Genomic DNA, 6304 nt, shown 5'->3' with positions numbered 1-6304 from the left:
AATATTTCCAAACTGAGGCCTTTCAGTGGCAGGAGTTATTCTGAGGCTGTTAAATTCATGTGTCCAGAACATTATTTGTGAGTTGAAAAATCTTGCTCGATATGTTCTTTTCAGTCTTCTATTTTATTTTATTTTTTAAAAGAATTTGTTTATTTGACAGAGAGCAACAGAGAGAGAGAACAAGAGAGCACAAGCAGGGGGAGCTGCAGAGGGAGAGGGAGAAGCAGACGCTCCGCTGAACAAGAAAGCTCAATGCAGTGCTTGATCTCAGAACCCTGAGATCATGACCAGAGCCAAAGGCAGATGCTTAACTGACTGAGTCACCCAGGCACCCGGCTCTTCAGGCTTTTATTTATTTATTTATTTAACAGAGAGATACGCAGCCAGAGAAGGAACACAAGCAGGGGAGTGGGAAAGGGAGAAGCAGGCTTCCTGCCGAGCAGGGAGCCCGATGCTGGGCTCGATCCCAGCACTCTGGGATCATGACCCGCCAGGGCAGACACTTAACAACTCAGCCACCCAGGTGCCTCTCTCTTCAGGCTTTTAAATGCATTAAGATGCTGTGGTTAATTTGGTCATTTAAAAAATAAGCTTTTGGAGTTCCTAATGTTCTGAGTAACATGCTTTGGCAAATGCTACTTAGCATTCCTTCTCTTATTCCTTTTTCATGGCTGTATCATTTCATGTATGTGACTGTCCAAATCTCCATAGCCAATGCTGATCTTTGCTTGCATACTTGTTCTGCACAACAATTCGCTTTATAGTTTTATATAGATAGATGTCTTGTTGGTTCCTTAAGCTCACTATTTTTAAAGTATGCTATTTTCTCCTAAATTCAATCTTTCTTTGTTGTTTAATACAATAGTTGCCAGTCACGTAGGACTATGGAACATTTGAATTGTGACTAACCCAAATGAGTATGAAATACACATTTCTACTTTGAATTTATACATTGAAATGATCATATTTTGGATATACTGGATAAAAAAAGATATATTAAAATTAATTTTGCCTTTTTCTTTTTGATCTTTTAAATGTGGCTACTAGAAAATTCGGCATTACATATGTGTCTCTCATTTTTTTTAAAAAGATTTTATTTATTTATTTGACAGAGAGAGATCACAGGTAGGCAGAGAGGCAGGCAGAGAGATAGGAGGAAGCAGGCTCCTCACCAAGGAGAGAGCCCGATGCGGGGCTTGATCCCAGGACCCTGGGATCATGACCTGAGCCGAAGGCAGAGGCTTTAACCCTCTGAGCCACCCAGGTGCCCCATGTCTCTTATATTTTTATTAAATAGTACCACTCTATACTTCCCTGTATCTCTCATCCAAGATCAGAACCCGGTGCCATCTTAGATTTTTCAAATCCAGGACTTTTTCCATAATTTCTTTCAGATTCAACCTATCCTTTCATTGACATTGCCAGCACTCTGCCTTGTGATCATCACCCCTGGACCATCTGTTCCCAAATTATCATTCTTTTTTTTTTTTTTTAAAGATTTTATTTATTTATTTGACAGAGAGAGATCACAAGTAGGCAGAGAGGCAGGCAGAGAGAGAGGAGGAAGCAGGCTCCCCACTAAGCAGAGAGCCCAATGCGGGACTCGATCCCAGGACCCTGAGATCATGACCTGAGCTGAAGGCAGCGGCTTAACCCACTGAGGCACCCAGGCGCCCCCCCAAATTATCATTCTTTCCCTTTTATTTAAACTCCTTTGCTCATGTGTATAATTTCTGTGCACATGAAGTAACACTTTTATATGTTCTTATTTAATAGAACTGTCAGTAGATTTTCCATTTACAATTTTTATTTTCCATCTGACGTCTGTATACTTCTTTTCTCTGTTCTTCTTCTTCTTTTTTTTTTTTTTAAAGGAAGCTCTATGCCCAATGTGGGGTTTGAACTTACTATCCTGAGATTAAGACTCACATGCTTCTGTGGCTGAGGCAGCGAGGCACCCTCCATTCTGCTCCCCCCCTTTTTTTCATTTTTAACAATTTTTTGAAGTATTTTTGTTGTATATACAAAGAGTTAGCATTAAGGTAGGTATGGTGGATATCTGCGGTTAAAGTAGGTGTCTTAGATGACCCATTCAAAGAGGTTCACTCAATCCAACTTAATCCTTTGTCTGCTGACAGAAACACTGGTACCACAGATTGAGGGCATATTTCTGGAAGAGAACGAGCTGGTTTGAGCAGATAAGAATGAGATGGTAAGAATGAGAAGCCTGGCCAGATTTTCTCGGATGGCTCCAGGAGAACCACTGGTGGACCGATCTTGGTCTCTTGGAAGCAGTGAGGCGAAAGACTTATTTTTTAACTTACATTTTATGTCAGGGCTTAAAATTCAAAAGGTTCAAAAGGGTACACAGACAAAAGTTCTTGCTTTCATTACTACTTTTCAGCCATTTACTTAACCTCACTGAAGACATCCAACTTCACCAGGGTGTGTCTGTGTGTTTCCAGAGATATTTTATGCATACACAATCAAATATGCAAGAATGCTCTACTTTCCTTTTAATACAAATGATTACTGCACATATTTTTCTGTATTTTGAATTTCCTATTTAATATATCTTAGAGATTATTTTAAAAGATAAATTTTTTCAATGAAGTTATAAGGATTTGCTCTATATTTGCTCTATTTGCTCTAAATGCCATATTAAAAATAGGGTTTTTTTCCCTGTGTGTGCTGTAGTTACTTGTTTTTATTTTAAATTTTTATTTATTTTTTACTAGTTTTTATTTTAATGTTAAATTATTAAATTTCACATTAAAGTTAAAAATGTTTAAAAAGTTGATATAGACCACTAGATGGTGCTGTCATCGCAAAGAAATGAAATCTATACATATTTAAAAAATAATTTGCAGATTGTAAGAAAAAAACCCCTAGCTACTATAGAACTGTATAAAGTAAAAAGGATAAGCTAAACTTCTGAGAACTATTCCCTGAAGGTAGTCATTGATGGCACAGAGATTTTTCTTTTTAGTTATTTTATCTATGTATCTGTATATTTCTGTATATCTATATACTGTTTTTTTCTATATATCCCTTTATAAAAAATCCCATTCTGTACAACATTATTTTGAAATATACTTTTTTTAAACCTAATAATATATAATGGCATTCTTTCCATGTCAGTACATATCATTAATTTAATTCTTCAGTAGAATTTGTTGCATTGCTTTAAACGGTGAAAACATTAAGTTATAATTTTTTTTTAAGATTTTGTTTATTCATTTGACAGACAGAGATCACAAGTAGGCAGAGAGGCAGGCAGAGAGAGAGGAGGAAGCAGGCTCCCTGCCGAGCAGAGAACCCGACATGGGGCTCTACCCCAGGACCCTGAGATCATGAACTGAGCTGAAGGCAGAGGCCTTAGCCCACTGAGCCACCCAGGTGCCCCTATGTTATAATTTTTAAAAAAGATTTTATTTATTTATTTGACAGAGAGAGACACAGAGAGAGGGGAAACACAAGCAGGGGGAGTGGGAGACGGAGAAGGAGGCTTCCCGCCAAGCAGGGAGCCCAAGGTGGGGCTTGATCCTAGGACTCTGGGATCATAACCTGAGCCAAAGGCAGACACTTAATGACTGAGCCACCCAGGCGCCCCTAAGATGTTATCATTTTACCCTTTATTTGTATAATTATAATATTTTTTAATGTTGCTTTTATTTGTTATAATTGATTTTACCTCCAGGAATAGATATTTAGATTGTTTCTGGATTTTTGCTGATACACACAACTGCCCTTGCACATTCATCTGGGTATAGCAGGTGTGAAGTCTATGTTGACATAATTTCTCTCAGAAATTTAAAGGCATGATCTATGAATTAAACGTCCTAGCATTGCTGTTGAGTGGTTAAATATGCTATTTTAATCTTGATTCCTTTTAAACCCTTGGAATCTGATCTGTTCTCTCTCTGCCCATCCTCCCTGTTTCTCTTTCTATGCTTTAGGGATCATTTATTTCTTTCTTTTCTTTTTTTTTTTAAATTTTATTTATTTATTTAACAGAGACAGAGCAAGAGCGGGAACACAAACAGGGGAAGTGGGAGAGGCAGAAGCAGCCTTCCCACTGCTGTCACTTTAACCTACTATTCAGAAATAGCCACTTCTAGTATCTTGATGCATAAGAGGTCATTTCTTTCGAGCGTCCTTGGTAATGTCCCTAGCTGCAGTTCCTTTTCTCAAACCCTGTTCTGGGCCCTCCGTGAGCCCTTTCAGTCTGGAAACGTGTGTCCTTCCATTCCAGGAAATGCTCCTGCATTAGTTCTTCGATAATTTTCTCCTCCCTATTTTCTGTTTTCTCTTTGAAAAACTCCCATTATTCAATGATCTATCTCCTAGACAGATTATCTACTTGCAAAAAACATTTTTTCTCTTCCGTTCTTTTACTTTTTACTTTTGTCTTTGTTCTACCCTGCTTTTTGCCCTCAACTTGATTTTTCAGGCTCTTCTATTGGTTTGTTATTTATGCTGTCATTTAAAAAAAAATTAATGTGCTACTTTATAGATGACATTGAGAATGAGAAGGCAGTGATTTGGGCTGTGGCCCTAAAATGAGGTTCAGATAATGTCTTTATCATTTTTGCTCATGATTAGACCGGGTGTGACATGATGGCGAGAACGCTGATTCAAGAGTCAGGAGGTTGATGTTCTTACGCCGGGTATGCAGTAATCAATAGTGTCGGTACGTCTCTGGGGCTTTTTCCTCATTATTTGTTAATCTATTCAGCAAAGATTTAGTATATTCAGCTACTGCTGTAAGTCAGGCACTGGGTTATAAAAAGAAAGGATTGCACCAGATGATGTCAGAAGTATTTTCTTTATTCTGAAATTCTAAGGCTAACCCTCTTGACTTCTACCTCTTAGATATCTCTTCAGTGGGTTCCTTCCTTTATTGTCCTCCTTCTACCACCTTCCCCTGTATTGAGTGGATGTCTGCAACCTAGTTTCAAGAAACCTAGTTTCTTGGCTAGTTTTTCTGAAGTCATAGCAGGAAAGACTAGGGAAGAAGGAGAGAGAAGCCCAGGAGAGGGCAGGATTCAGTGAACCTGTGGGATTATGGGGGTTCCCTGGCTTTACCCTATATTTTTGCTGTCATATTTTGAATTTAATAAAACTTTCTCCTTTCTTAGTAGGTTCATTGGCATCCCTAGTTTGCCTGGGACTGAGAAGTTTCCAGGAATAGCAGGCTTTCAGTGCTAAAACCGAGGTATACTTGGACAAACCAAGAAGGCTGGTCATTCTGTCTCTGGATACTCTTTTGGTAGCAGCTCCCCACCCCCCATCTGCAATATTGGTCCCCCCCCCCCCCAGAATGTTATAGATTTTTAAAAAAGCCTTTGTTTTTCACAGTATCATGTGTTGTCTCTATTTTCTTTGAACTTCTTTGGTTTACTTCTTTTCGTCTTTCTTTTACGGAGAAGAGTTTCCACAAATGTCTTGCAATTTGTAATTGGCTGATCATATTTAAGAGTGTTGACTGGAAGCTGTAGGAGAGTTGGGTTTTACTACAGGGGGATTGGGGAAGAACCTTGTATATCATTGTAAGATTACCAAATGTCAGTCTAGAGCTCTTTTTTCTTGGGCTGGCTAGTTTTCTCGAACAGAAATTGTCCATGGTCTACTGGGCAGCCATCATTATGTGGGGAGCAGGAAGCTAGTGGAGAAAATAGACTGGAATGGCAATGGTGGGTGGAAGTGGGGACTTCCACTTACTGGGCGTTTTCAGTATGGGGCTTTGCTCCATTGGTGCTTGATGTCTTTGTGGCTAGGTACTCTACGGTTCACACTTTTCAAGAATGTTAGCCTCTCATCTTCTACTGTTGCTGGAGAGAGTTCCTCTCCTCACTCTGTTGGAAACTAGTAGTTTCTAGGAGTGAAACTAATCTTTTTTATGATTTCCAATTAATTCTCCAGGTTTCAGCTTCAAATACTCTTAAGTCCCCTTGTCTTATTCCAAGAGTTTACAATGGCCTCCAAGGTGTCCTAGTGACTTCCTGACCATCCCCTAAGGCCTGTCTTCATCCACCCCCCATATCAACCTAGACCCTGGCATGCCAGGCACAGTCCTAGTTCAAGACATTTACATTTGATGTACTGTTTCCCTTCAGGTACCCAGATGGTGGGCTCCTTCTACTCCTTTAATCTTTGGTCAGATAAAAGCCTTAGCAAGGGCTTTCCAGATCACTGTATTTTAAAGTGGGTTCCCACCCGCAGTACTGCCTACCTCTGTTCTGATTTTTTTTCCACCATCCTTACTGCCCTAGAATATAAATATAATATATAATTGAATATA

Source organism: Neovison vison, chromosome 11 (genome assembly GCF_020171115.1).
Source record: "Neovison vison isolate M4711 chromosome 11, ASM_NN_V1, whole genome shotgun sequence".
Classification (NCBI taxonomy): domain Eukaryota; kingdom Metazoa; phylum Chordata; class Mammalia; order Carnivora; family Mustelidae; genus Neogale; species Neogale vison.
Note: the sequence above shows the minus strand (reverse complement) of the source record.